Source organism: Microtus oregoni, unplaced genomic scaffold (genome assembly GCF_018167655.1).
Source record: "Microtus oregoni isolate MIOR12 unplaced genomic scaffold, Mior012 000021F_ref0000039, whole genome shotgun sequence".
NCBI classification, from domain to species: Eukaryota; Metazoa; Chordata; class Mammalia; order Rodentia; family Cricetidae; genus Microtus; species Microtus oregoni.
Genome location: NW_024543080.1, coordinates 12,774,592 through 12,789,357, shown reverse-complemented (window position 1 = coordinate 12,789,357; position 14,766 = coordinate 12,774,592). Strand labels below are relative to the sequence as shown.

Genomic DNA, 14,766 nt, shown 5'->3' with positions numbered 1-14,766 from the left:
AAATGTCATGCTAGGAAACTCTAAAATAACTTTTGGAAGACCATCAATTTTTATTCCCATTTTTGGATGTTGAAAATTCAATCCTAACTGTATAATGTCAGATTAGAGCAATATAGTAATAAATTATAGATAGTGCATGCATTTCTGGGGATATTGCAACACTCAAAATTTCTTTTAATTTTCCAAATAGTGATAGAAAATGTCCAAAAATATGAAGTAAATTATTTAATAAGATGCATTTTATGGGTCAAAACCATGTAAACGTACAGCAGAATGCAGCAGAGAAGTGATTTAGTGCTTCGATGAACCCACTTTCATTTATTTGTATGAAGAGCACATTTTAGTAATTTCTGGAGACCTGTAATGGAACTCGGTAATGGTATCATATACCAGCCAGTCCAAGTTTATGATTCAAATCTTTCTGTTTGAGTCTTACTTGAAATGTATCTATTGTATTTTATATGAAATTTAGAAAGGAAAATGAAGACAATCTCCAATATATTTTCAAATGCCTATGAATATAGATAAGCATGTCTGGAAACAACCCCAATAGATTTTCCCCACAAGAATATCCAGGTCCATATGTTTTATTTTCTCCTCCCTCTCCCTTCTTTACTCTCTCAAAGCATCCTGAATCATTAATACCAAGTATTGATAAATGTCTCAGTATTTGGTTATCACTTAATAAGAAAACTGATACTATAACAATTCTTTTAAATGTAAATATCCATATATTTTTATAATGAGCTCAAATTATCTTTACATAAAATTACAGTTATAAAAAATTTAAAGTACTTTCTTCTTTGGGCAGATTTTAATGCTTTTGTATTTACAGCAATGTTCTGAGATAGCTTCATCCCATCTCAATGATGAGGAAAGTAAGGTGCTGGGTGTCTAAGTTATTCCAAAGCAAATATGAATTTTTGGAATACCCAAGATTCAGATCATGTTGGTGGATCCACTCTTCCCATTCCTGTCCAGAATGCCACATAGTCTTCCAGTGCAGTGATGAGAATCTCATGCAAGTAACTTTCCTACTTTACTGCCTTGTGTCAGAACTCAGATTAAAGGTTCAAGAACATTGCTTCAGGGCCCAGGCCAGTCTATCAGCCCCAGTCAAGTACTGTTTTACTAAAAGCTGCCACCTTTCAGTATGTCATTGTATGTGGTTCCTTTTTATTTTATTTTGCTAGTGCAAAATAGAATGTTACAGAGACTTATGTAGTGATATTTCATTCCTATTTTAATAAATAAGCCTTGCCTGAACATCAGAAAAGTAAAATAGCCACACTGGGCAGCCTTATAAACCAGGCAGCAATGACACACACCTTTAATCCCAGTAGCCACTCTAGCTTGCTATAGAAACCAGGCAGTAGTGGTGCTCGCCTTTAAGCTCAGAACTAGAGAGGATTATAGAACAGGAGGAGACAGCTGTCAGTCTCATTCTGATGTTTCCTGGAGGCAGGATCATCATTTTGGACTGAGGTTGAGATAAAAACCAGTGACTGGTTATTTTGCTTTTCTGGTCTTCAGGTTGAACCCTAACACCTGTCTCTGAGGTTTTCCTTTATAGATTTAATTACTACAAAGTGAAACAATATCATCTTGGCTTTGTAAATTTTTAGAGTGTCGGTTTCTGAAGATGATGACAATATCTACATTTTGTTGCTTTTACACTGAAAATTTAAATTCAGTAATATTTTCATATAATTGCTGTTAACAATACAAATACAATATTTACATATATCTGCTAATAAAGGATTGTTTATATGCATTAATTGTACATATACAGTACAACTCAGCAAATAAAACTAAATAGCAATTAACTGAAGCAAAGCTATCCAGTTAATCTTAGTAGACAAATGATGATGTAATTTCTCCCTAATCTACAACTATCGCAATGAAAAAGGTTAATAAACATACTTCGAATTGTGCTTAAGAATGCTTCAACAGCCAAATGTGATTGGACATCATCAATAATCAGAGTTCTAACAACAACAAAATCAACAACAATTACATCATGATCTGAGCAATAGCATAAAAGTTTATTCAGTGCTCTTAGGTATAAAACTATAAGTATCTTATGAATTAGAGGAAATGCCTCTCTTTTCTCCTCTCTCTTTTCTACCCCATGCAGTTCACTATAATTAAAACATAATCTACAAATTGTTTTCCTGAAAATCACAATTCCCTTCCACCATCATTATAATTTTACTTTGGTTTAGATACATCTAATAAAATAATTAAAAATACAGAAAACATATACACAGGTTTCCTGGAATCATTGCTTCAAATATTTGACTTGTTTTAAGATGGCAGAATAGATTGATGGGTAACTAAGTTACACTCTCTGTGTCTAGGCAACAGCTATGGAACTATCCCACTTCACAGGTTTCTTTCAAAATAGAGTGAGTGAGAGGATATGTAAATAGGACTTTGATAAACTAGGATTTCATTGGGACAAAGTAAATATAATTAATTTTAGCAATATCATAATTAATGTAAAAAGATCCTTTTATAAAAGAGTAATTCATTATTTTCATGATGCATATACTATTGCCATATTAAATAGTACCATTATAATATAATTGAATACTTTTTAACTACATGCAGACAGATACAGAGAATGGTCAGTGTAATTTTTTTTAAATTTCTACAAAATACATTTTGTAAGGATTTAGAAATGAAAGCTTTTTTGTATTCACATTATTAAAAGAGCTGAGGTTTTGTTTCTATGCATATTTGAAGCAGATAAATAACTAATGTAACTTTATAAACTAGTCTCTTAAAATAAATTCATAGAAGTTTGTCACAAGGACACTACCAACAGGTGGTAGAAAAACATATGTTTTCTTATTCAATAAATATTCCAGAAAAGACAGGATGGAATGCAAGTCTTTAAGTTGCTTTAGAAATTGAAAGTCAAATGTGCTGGAAATAGCAGCCAATAAAATTTCTGAGAGCAAAGCCTGAGCATAGGGACATCAGCATTCCTGGCAGCTCTTAGCACCTGGAACTCCACAAGTAACTACTGGCAGCTATAGCAAGATGATGAATTTCCCATACATATATACATGGTGTGTGTTTGTGTGTGTGTGTGTGTGTGTGTGTGTGTGTGTGTGAGAGAGAGAGAGAGAGAGAGAGAGAGAGAGAGAGAGAGAGAGATATTTCATGCGCACCTGTGCCCGTGTGAGCAAAATAATCTTGCTGCCATAGAAGCAGATGATTATATATTCTCAAGGGAAGAGATCCTCAAGACACTAGATCAGAAAAACAAGACTAGAGACTATGAATGCCTAAACATGTAAATTCTCAAGTAAGAAATCCTAAGAAAAACAAAGGCAGCAAAAGAGCCAATGAATCATTTGCTCTTTTAAGAATGACTCCACAGTGAGTAACAGTGCTCTGTCCTGGAGAGAATCTAGTGCAATTATCGGATCGATGACACCCTGCTTACTCTCAGTAGGGTTCATATCTTCAATTTTTTATTGAGATGGGATAATAAATTAGGAAGACACTATCCCAGATCACTCTGATCACCAGACGTATCTGACAACCTTGTTACTAGAGTCCTAAATATTGGATAAAAAACCAGTCCTCTGTGTTGAGAATGTCTGCACCACTATTGCAATATATAGTATGTATCTGAGAATTCTTTTCTAAGATTGGCCTTAGAACTTGTTATGACATTAAGGGGTTAACACTATTCACATCTTTCATTACCACTGTACTGGTTGTATGTGTCCTCCCTTCACACCCCTCTTTGTTGTTTAATTCTTTGTACCAGATTCTTTCAAACATTCTGATTTCCTTGACCTACTCTAACAGTTTAAGAAGTTTCACAAAAACTTTTGTTACAGAGCTCTCTTCCTATTCAGGACTGTTTAAAAAGAAATGATTTAGAACACCAAAACAAACTTGCATAGTGTAGCTTCTACTGTAATTAAACAAATTTTGTTTTGTTGTAAAATGTTAGAAGAACATGAACTAGTTTGTTTCTGTTGCTGTGATGAAGCAAATATAAAAACAAATTTAGTGAGGAAAGGGTTTGTTTCTGATCATAGTTTAGTCCATCATTAATGGAAGTTATGGTAGGGAGTAAAGACAGGGGGAACTTGGACATAGGAACTTAAACAGACACCATGGAGGAACACTGTTGGTTGGCTTTCACCTCATGGCTGGATAGGTTGTTGGGTTTTTTTTTTGTTTGTTTCTTTTTGTTTTGTTTTGTTTTGTTTTGGTAGAACTCAATATCATGGTACCACCTAGAGGGGCTGGATTATTTCACATCAATCACCAATCAAGAAAATGCTGCATAAATTCTACACTCGTCCTGATAAATGCAACATTTCAATCTATGTTCCACGATGTATAAAGTTGGCTATAACTAAACAGCAGAGAAGGATCCCTTAAGCATCTATGCTCCATTATATTATGGATAAGTATATGACAAAGATTATATCATGAAAACTGAGGTAAAATGAATTGTATACAACTTAATAATTGTGAAGTCATGAATCTGCTTTTAAGACAAATTTGCAAATACAAACAAAAATTAAGTAATTTTAAATGGGGAATCAAAAACCACTCAATTTATTACATTGAACATCATTATTCGACCCAAAGAATGACAATGTATTCTACATGAAAGGAAAGAAAACAGTATTTGGGCAAAGAAAACTTTATACTAAACTTCAATCCCTTTATTTCTATTCTTGACAGCTATACAAACATGCTGAGTCTCCAGTTATTTCATTTAATCATTCTAATGATCTAGAAATCATTAAGATAGGATGATATCCTCCATTCTACAAAGAAAGGCCAACAATAAAACTTTTACTGAAAGGATTTTACTGAACATGCTGCATATAATTGTTTATTTAAGAATATATTAGAACTGCAATGACTATTATAAAATATCTTGCAAAATTTGGCCATAGTGATAGAGCAGGCATTATCATTGCATGCGAACATTCATTGAAATCTTTTGTTCACATTTACAATACAAAAATTATAAACAGGAGAATTTATTTTAGGAAAGGAACTACAAAAAACTAAATAACAAAACCCAAAGGCCAAATCTTTTCTTACCACACAAATGAGGAACCTGATTCAAAAACAAAAATATCAGTATTGGGGGCGGGGGAAAAAAATCAGTATTGTTTTTACTATAATTAAGAGTTTCCAGATTCTGTACAGGTTAAAAGGTTTGGATGCAATACTTAGTCAATAAATACTTTCTATTGAATTATGTGCTTGTCTTACAATGGTCTTGGAAGAATTTATTTAATGAATGAAAGGGATTATGTATAATTAGCATATTAATTATCTGCTTGTTAATAAAATCTTCTGAAGTACATGGATGTGCTTATGAGCAATTTGTTTCCTTGTAGGTACTTCAAATAATCTCTTGCAATTTGTTTACAATATTAATTTACATTGTCCACAAATGAAGTGAGACATTTTTATATAACTATAAATGCTATTATACCTTTTAAGAATTCAAACAAGATATTGCCTAATGTGCATACTAGTTAATTTTAATATTAGTGTTATTGAAGTTTCATTTGTGTTTTATATTTTCAATGCCAGTTACTTGAATATTTTGACTATGTATTTCACAAAAATACATAGCTATAGAATTATATTTTCTTATCCTTCTTAGTTGCTGGACCACAAACTTAAAGTTACCTGAAAACAAATTTCAGTTTCCTGTACGTGTCTTCTAAAAGCTAGTCTGGAAAAAATGTCAGATATTTTCACAAGAAAGTTGTTTTTTAACTTGCTTCAGAGTCAGAATATAACAGAACACATTTAATTCATACATATACAACACTCACGTATATATGTATATTTAAAACCAATACTATAAGTTAATTAAATTAGATGAACTTTCTTCTTTGCATGACTATTTTCTGAAATTATGGAAGGCCTGGATATGATATCAGTATGTATTCAAATGTAGGAGGGAAATTAATAAAATGTTCACAGAAATGGAGAACATCACCACCTCTACCCCTTTCACAAAGTCAATGCTAGTAGAACATTAAAATCCGAAAGAGAAAATTTATTAAAAGTCTTATTATTTTTATCCTAGACAGAAGTAATAGAGATAAATAAATACAACACACAAATTCCTGACCATAGGCAAGCTTGTTCTGAAGTTTGAAAATGTGTATTTCTCTGTCTCACTGTAGAACGTGTACTTTCATTTAGAATGCCCAGTTATAACCATATATCATGTCTGTCAATCTATCAGAATAATGATATTCCCATGCTACCTTCTTTCTCTATATCATTGACATGCATAATTGAATGTCTTTTTATCAAATGTTTGCTTTAAAATAAAAAGAGAGAATCAAGAAAAGAAAATGAACATTCTTAAGTATTTTAAATTTTTAAATATTTTATTCTGTATCCAAAATAAATGCCATGCATATTATATTGGTAAATTGTCCCATGTTGTTGGAACTCACCAAGAAGTTAGCTTTTGAAAGAGGGTTGTTACCTTTCCACCTTTTCAGACCTAACTATATTAGTCTCAACATATCTCTGTGGTATGGTGTTGGACTACTTCCCTAACATTGTGATTGGGAAGAAAGAGAACAATGGAAAAGCCCAAGAAAACACACACTGATAGTGGTTCTGAAACTTCCTAATACTTTGACCTTTTAACACAATTTCTCATGCTGTGTTGACCAACAACCAGAAAATAATTTTGTTGCTACTTAATAAGTATAATTTTGCTACTGTTATGAATCTTAATGTAAATATCTAATATGTAGTCCAAGGACTCATGACCTACTGGTTGAGAATCACTGAGTTGAAAGGTATATTAGTTCCATTTAATGTTATTATTGTTTATCTTCTGTATAAACAAATAAAAATACTTACAATGGGAAAAAGAAACTGAACATTTAACCATGAAGTCAGAAACTTCAGCTTCCCCACTTGAGTTCTCCTTAATGATATGAGTAGCCAGCTTGATTGTCATATGTCTACCTGCTGCTGTTGTTTGTTCTACTACTTAGAAGTGTTATTAAGGATATGCTCTGTTCTGTCTCGGGCTCTCTCTATTGGGAACTTTAGGCAGTGGTCTTGACAAGATATCAATACTTGATTTGATGATGATTTGTTTTCTACCTCTGTCTGTCCATCCATCCACCATCTATCCATATATCCATCCTTCTATCTAGCTATCAATCTACCTTACTATCTATCTGTTGTTGTTTTTCCCCCCTTTGGCTTTTGTATACTTATTAAATTCATTGTTTAAAATTTACAGGAAGGATAGATACTGTAGATAACTTTTCAAATATTACAAAATTCAATAAAACAGAAAGATGATATACATCATGGAAGCAGTATTCTTGTTTGGCATCACAATGAAAACATAATATGGTTTCTTGTACCACCTTGAAAAGGTTCAGAAATATTTGCATATGTGGATGTGAGAAATCTTTATGTTTTAAAAATGTGTTTGTATATGAGAAAAAACACAATTTGTGAAGAAGGAATAGTGGAAAATGAGACTAGCCATTTCTAAAGGGAAGCCAAACCACAGGAAACAATTCAGAGTTCTGTAACAATCACCTTCCCTCACTTCTGACTAGTAGATGACTAGATCCCCTTTTCCATGTATGATGCTACTCCACTATCATCCTGTCTGTCCTTGAGTCTCTCTGTCAAATGCAAATGATGATAGTTCAATCACTTCTTATCAAATATCTTTTTTAAAAATTTACTGATTCTGACTTAGCTTCTACCAAAGTGTTTCCAGTTTATTTTTACTGAAGAAACAATCTTTGCTCAGTAAAAAAAACAAAAAAAAACAAAAAAAAAAACAACAAAAAAAAAAACCATGAATTCAAATTTTCAGTTGGCTATACCTTTAAATCTTTATCTGAACAAATACTACTGCATTAACATATAGCCTACTTTAAGTAGTGGGTTTTATTTTATTTATTTACTTTGTAGCAAAGTGATACCCACACTGAAAAATAAAAGCCACCTTCTTCTTTATCAGATGAAAGTCATTGGACTTTATCACTCATTTCCTGCTTCCTGCTGAGCTTCTCAGGAGAGAATCTTACATACTGTGTAAACCTAGTGACCTGAGGTCAATTCCTGAAAGCCACTTAGAGGTGGGAGGAGAAAGCAACTACACAATGTCATCTACTGATCCTCAGCTGGGTGCTTCGGTATGAAAATGCACATGCGCACACATGCGCACACACACACACACACACCATGTAGTAGTAGTAGTAGTAGTAGTAGTAGTAGTAGTAGTAGTAGTAGTAAAACAACTCAAGATAGAGAGAGATTGCTCCTTCCTGAGTTAGACTATTTTTTTTTTTTCCAGAAAGCTATGGGCTTCACATTAAAACTCACCAATTTAGAGCTATAAACCCTCTATCAGGTCTCGATAGTTCACGAAGTAATATCCCACAGCCCTAATCATTTCAGGCTCAGGTCTAGTTGATTAGACTTCCAGAGGCCAAAGTTGGAGAATCATTCAAATAGGCAATCATATACTATTTAACCCTCCCCAACTCTCTTTTTAAAAGAGAAACATCAAAAAAGGTTCTGACTGAGAATTTCCCATTCTTCAAATCTATTGCCTTTTGGGCTCAAACACAGAGAAAGATGCATCTTCACATTTTAGGATATGTGAATATTAATTTATTTTGTTTTCTTGAGCATTATTTGTGCTTATTCATGTGAGAATTATCTGTCTACCCCCAACCAAAAGACAAAAATCTCAACAAACAATTCCTATTCAAGGCAGATGAGTTCCAAAAATAATCAAGAAGATGGGTAACAGGTCATTAACAAAAGAAAGAACAGCAAATGGCCTCTAATTAATAGCTAATATCAACACACACACACACACACACACACACACACACACACACAGTTTCCTTAATGATGTGGGCATGAGAAAGAGACATGTGCAAGAACTTTTAAAAGTTCATGCATGCCAAATACCCAATGCATAGAAATTATTGTCTTTGAGATGGGAAAAGAAAAGAATAATAAGAAAAGGGAATTTTGTAAGAAATCTGTACTATTCTATGGTTTGTATAATGACAGCTGTATTGGTCAATGTTTAAGCTCATTTGAAACTTTGTACTCTGTTTCCTGGCAATTTCTTAGGAAATTTAGTTTTTGTTGTTGCTGCTGTTAAAGTTCTGTATTTTGGCTCAAGGAAATGCTATTGATTTTTACCATGGAGCTGCATCACAGGTTCCTTTGAAAGCTCATGGCATTGTGCCCTTCAAAAGACAGAATGAGATTTCCAGACCTACCAACAACTTCTAGAGCCCATGTAATTCTGGCTGCTACCGCTGTATGTCTCAAAGAAGAATGAATCACTATCTTACAGAAATAGAGGTTAGGCAATGAACATGCAAGAGAAGTTGTGGTTTTGGTTTATGCTTTGCAAAAAAGTGGACTAGAAACATCTCTAGAATCTCTCCAAAGACAGTCCTCACCACTGCAAATCACTGGCATTGATTACTTGTCTCAGTACCACAGAGTTTTTGCTTTGAAATGTTCGATTCAATACAATGTTCTGAGATATACAGTAATGTTTACGTGTTTGATCCGTGAGAAATCGCAATGGAATTTTCAATGCTGCTGAGCAATTGAGCCAAGAACCCTGTTAGGGTCAGTTTTCTAGGATGAATGACTCCCCATAGGGGGCAATTAGTTGTTGCTATGCTCCTAGGATTCCGAGCATCACTCTGCCTTCATCTCATTTGTCATTCATTAATAAATTATGATCTGCTCTCTCATTATTTTAAGAGCTTTTTCACAAAAACAAACCTCATGTAATTATATGAAAATAGATTGGATAATAACTCTCAGTATTAAATCAATATGTTTGCCTGGATATATTACAGTTTTATGAAATCATATCTATTTGTTGACTCATAAACGACTGAGATTTACTTTCAGTGAACTCTTTTATAATAGTGATGGTATGTGAGATCGTAAATATTTGTTTATTTGTCGCTTTCCAAATTTAAATAGTGTTATACTAAAATATATTTTTCTATAATTCTCTTCTTAAATTATCATAAGTTTGGAACTATATAACCCATGTTACTTTGTACACATCAAAACTATCAATTTATCTATTATTACATAAAAGGAATAATAAAAATGGCTTTATATTATTATTATTTACAAAAACACTGCTACTTACTTCTGAATAATACTTATAAAACAGCTAAGTGTCAAAAATGCTATGATAAGCCAAGTTTTTTTATTTCTCTTCAAATCACTGTTTATTTGATTATCTATCTATCTATTCATCATTTATAAAAAGACTGTGCATTTATTGGTCAGAGATTCTGTAAATAATAAGTTGGCATTACTAACATAACTCAGTTTTCCCAACTGCCATCATTAATAATGGGCAAAACACTTCACATGGTGATTGATGCACAGTTGGTTTTTAATTCTGAGTAAGTAACTCATTCAATTACATTAAGTGTGAAAGCCACAGAAATATCTCCCTCCTTTTTTTATAGACAAAAGAGAGAACATACACACATAATGAACTGTAATTTGGGATGGAAAGTTTCAATTTTTATGAGAAACAACTGATACCTCATTTCTTTTTTTTTTTTAGTAGAAAATTGTATGTGCATGTATTTTTATTTATTTTTTTAACTTTTTTTTATTGAGAAAAGGAGAAAAAAAAACAAATTTCCTCCTCCTCCCAGCCTCCCATTTCCCTCCCCCTCCTCCCACCCTTCTCCCCCTCCCCCCACTCCTCTCCCCCTCCCTCCCCAACCCAAAGAGCAGTCAGGGTTCCCTGCCCTGTGGTAAGTCCCAGGTCCTCCCCCCTCCGTCCATTTCTAGGAAGGTGAACATCCAAACTGGCTAGGGTCACGGAGTCTACAATTGGTGATCCCAAAGAAGCTAAGTAAGAAGGTGAACCAAAGGAAAAGCATATAGTTGTCCTCTTGGCTATGGGAAGTAGACAAAACTGCCGGGGAGAAAATTGAGATCTTGGGGGTGGGGTGGGATGGGGGTAAGGGAGATTGGGAGAGAAAAGGGAGAAGGGGAGAATGGGGGGAACTTGGGGAAAAAGGAGGATTGGTATAAAGGAAGGTTGGATAGGGGAGCACGGAAGCACAATTCTTAGTTAAGGGAGCCACCTTAGGGTTGGCAAGAGACTTGAACCTAGATTGGCTCCCAGATGCCCAAGCCGAGGTCCCCAGTTAGTTCTTGGGCAGCTGAGGATAGGGAACCTGAAATGACCCTATCCTATAGCAATACTGACGAATATCTTGCATATCATCATAGAACCTTCAACAGGTGATGGATGGAGACAGAGACAGAGACCCACACTGGAGCACTGTACTGAGCTCCCACGGTCCCAATGAGGAGCAGAAGGAGGGAGAACATGAGCAAAGAAGTCGGGACCACGAGGGGAGCACCCACCCACTGAGACAGTGGGGCTGATCTATTGGGAGCTCACCAAGGCCAGCTGGACTGTGACTGAAAAAGCATGCGATAAAACTGGACTCTCTGAACATGGCGAACAATGAGGGCTGATGAGAACCCAAGGACAATGGCACGGGGTTTTGAACCTACGTAATGTGCTGGCTTTGTGGGAGCCTAGCCAGTTTGGATGTTCACCTTCTGATACCTCATTTCAATGTTTTAGTGTAAAAAGAGAAGCCATTAGCTGAAGAATGGAGGAGGCTTTAGCAAGGAAAGAATGGTTGTTACAGGTCTTCATATGTGGCCAAAGTTTAAACACTGAGAAGTGAGTAGAAATTTGATTGAAAGAAAGGGGGATGACAGACTGTATACAGAGGGAGCGCCACTCTCCTCATTTTCTATCGTATGCTTAGGATGAGTCTCATACTCCAGCATGGGTGTCTGCTGTTCTGGACCGTTTCTTAACAAGATGAGTTCTTCATCCTCCTCTCAGTTAATGATCACTCTTATGTTTATTGACCTATTCTTTAGAGCTTGATATAAAAGTTTCTTAAGTCTATTATTATTGGCTTTGAAAATGAAGTGTTAAGAGCACTTCATTCAAAGCTCAGCTCGGTAAAGTGATCCTTAACCCAACTACAAGCTGTTCTCTAGCTTCATAGACTCTTATGACTCCTTAGCTGGATATTCCTCTTCTGTTGTGCATATCATTCAAATGAAAGTGTTAAGCATTTCTGATTATTTTTTGCAATTGGGAGGCAGAGACAGTCAGATCTTAGAGTTGTTGATCAGCCTCTTCCACAGAGCTAGTCCCAAGATAACCAGGGTTACCCAGAGGAACCATGTCTTAAGAAACAAACAATCAATCAATTAACCAAATGAAAACTGATGCTATAGGTGGTAGCTGAAAGCATTTCAGTATCTAACATGCTTTAAGGATATACAGAAGTGAAACTAACCATCTTAAGGAAATCAAGAATATTGATGGCATTGGTGACATTAGAAATGAGTTGCGATGAAGTACAATTTAGCAGGAAATCCTGTCTAAAGAAAGACAGAGGAGTAATTCACTTTATTCTTGTAAGTCAATTGACATTAAGTTCTAAGAAGTATTTCATTAATTTTACTGATAACTCTGAAAAGTTTTTTTTAATGTTAATCCCTCACTCTAGCAGAACAAAATGGGAAATTTTATATACAACAGCTGACACACCTCATGCTTACACGTAATGGAATATTCCTACAGTAAAAAGAAATGGAAGGAGCTACAGAGATGGCTCTGCAGGTAAAAGCCATCAAGCTGCCACCTGACAATTGGAGTTCAATCCTCTGAGCTCTCAGAAAGCTGGATGGCGGGACCGGCATCTGTAACTCTCTCGCTGCTACTGAAACATCGAGCTGACTAATAGAAGTTGTTGGGTGCTTACAGGCCAGATACTGAAGTGTGCAGAGTAACAGCAGAAGCACAAATGGAGAAATCCTAACTCGAGACATAGTGAAGAAAGTCAGTTTCTGTAGAGTTGTTCTCTGAATTCCACTTGCAAATGTAGTACCTGGGCACCCAAAGTCACTCATCCCTTCATACACAGTCTCACTAAATACCTATGTTCTCTACCGTCTTGTGTCTTATAATTTACTGAAAAAGAAAGAGCAGAAGCCAGAGGAAGACATATTTGAGAAACCATCTGTAGTAGGCAGAAGAAAGATCCTTAGATTATTATTTTCTTGTCTGTGACAATATAAGATGCTGTGCAGACTTGGAAAGAATAACACATAAGCCATATAGTTCTCTATTAAACTGAGTATGAAGATGTAGGAAAGAACAGTGAAAAAGTCTTAGGGAAGGACATTCCTAACAATGCTCATGAAATAGCAGGGAGATACTTTTATTCACAATGAATCAGACAGTTTCAGCATTGAGACATGATGTGATGAAATAGGATATGTGAAGTCCTGAGAGTGGTGCCCGCTAATGGGTCATGCATAATTGGTGTTAGACAACATTATAATTATTTCTGACAATATTATTATCTTATTATTTGCATTGGGCAACATACTTCCTCTGAAGAAAGTTTAAAATATTTTGTACCCTTTACAAGACACTCACAATTCTTTATTCTTTGAATGGTCTATTTATTTTTATTGTATATGTAAGAGTTTTCCTGCATGTTTTCCTGGTACATATTAAGATCAGAGGTAGGCACTAAATCTCCTGCAACTGCTGTTGCACATAGATTTTAGCTGCCAGGTGAGTTCTGAGTGGTGCTCTGCAAAAGTAGCAAGTGCTCTTTGTAGTCTAAAAGAAAAATCACAATTATTTAATGTAGATGCAGCCAGAGTTCTGGTATATATCTAAATTTGTATCAAAAACTCCTGTATAATTCATGATCCCAAGCGAACACTGAAAAATTTTACTCTGAAACTATTGTTTATTTTTCTATGTAGAACTGATTATTATATAAAAGAATTCAGCTATGCCTCATTATTAACGGGAGCTTTAATCAGACCATTCTTTTTGTACAAATGGGAAAAAAATGTAGGTTTCAAAAGTATTGAATGTCTGTTCTCTTTATTGTTATTTTAATTCAACCCTATGAAATTGTGTCTACTTATAAATCTACTAAAATAAAAGATAAGTATTTGAACAATTGCTCTTTTTTTTTCTCAAATGTACAGGTGGACCTTGTTAGGAATGTGTACCAGAATCTCAACAAACCACTGTGATGGGTATCTATGAAGACTGAATCATTTGCATTCTGATATACACGAGGAATCAGAAGAAAATTACAAAACAAAATTTACTGCTAACTTTTCATGTAAAATGAGAGGAAACTAAAGCAATGTTTCATATAAAACTGCTGTCTATGTTTCTGATGTCACCCTATGTCATAATTCTTACAGTTTATCCTGCAGATACAATAGGCATTCATTGCTGAAGAAACTCACCTCAGGAATCAGCAAGTCATGTCAAAAGGAGGAAGTGTCAGTTTCTTAGTGGGATATTGAGGCACTATAATAGAGCATCTAAATCTAGGCATGCTTTCTTCACATACTCAAAAACACAAGAGAAGAACCTTGGTCCAGGAAATAATATTTTCTAGTCAGGAAGAAATTTTTCATACTGAATTTATTATCTTAGAAATATCTCAACATGAAAGTCATAAATGAATACTCTTAAAAGTCTCATCAAAGACCATGCAGAATAAAACCAAATCCTTCTCTTCTTCAGGATATTTTCCCTGCTCTTTACTTTCTAATTTCAGAATAGGCAATAGGCTTTAAGCCTTGAAGCTTGATGTAAAACAG

At 34.6% G+C, this 14,766-nt stretch overlaps 1 protein-coding gene across 7 annotated transcripts in view; it reads right to left on the bottom strand.

The window, feature by feature from the left end:
* The window catches only part of Epha5 (EPH receptor A5), a 288,480-nt gene that overhangs the window by 52,773 nt on the left and 220,941 nt on the right, over positions 1-14,766 (bottom strand). The gene's annotated exons all lie outside the window — the stretch shown is intronic.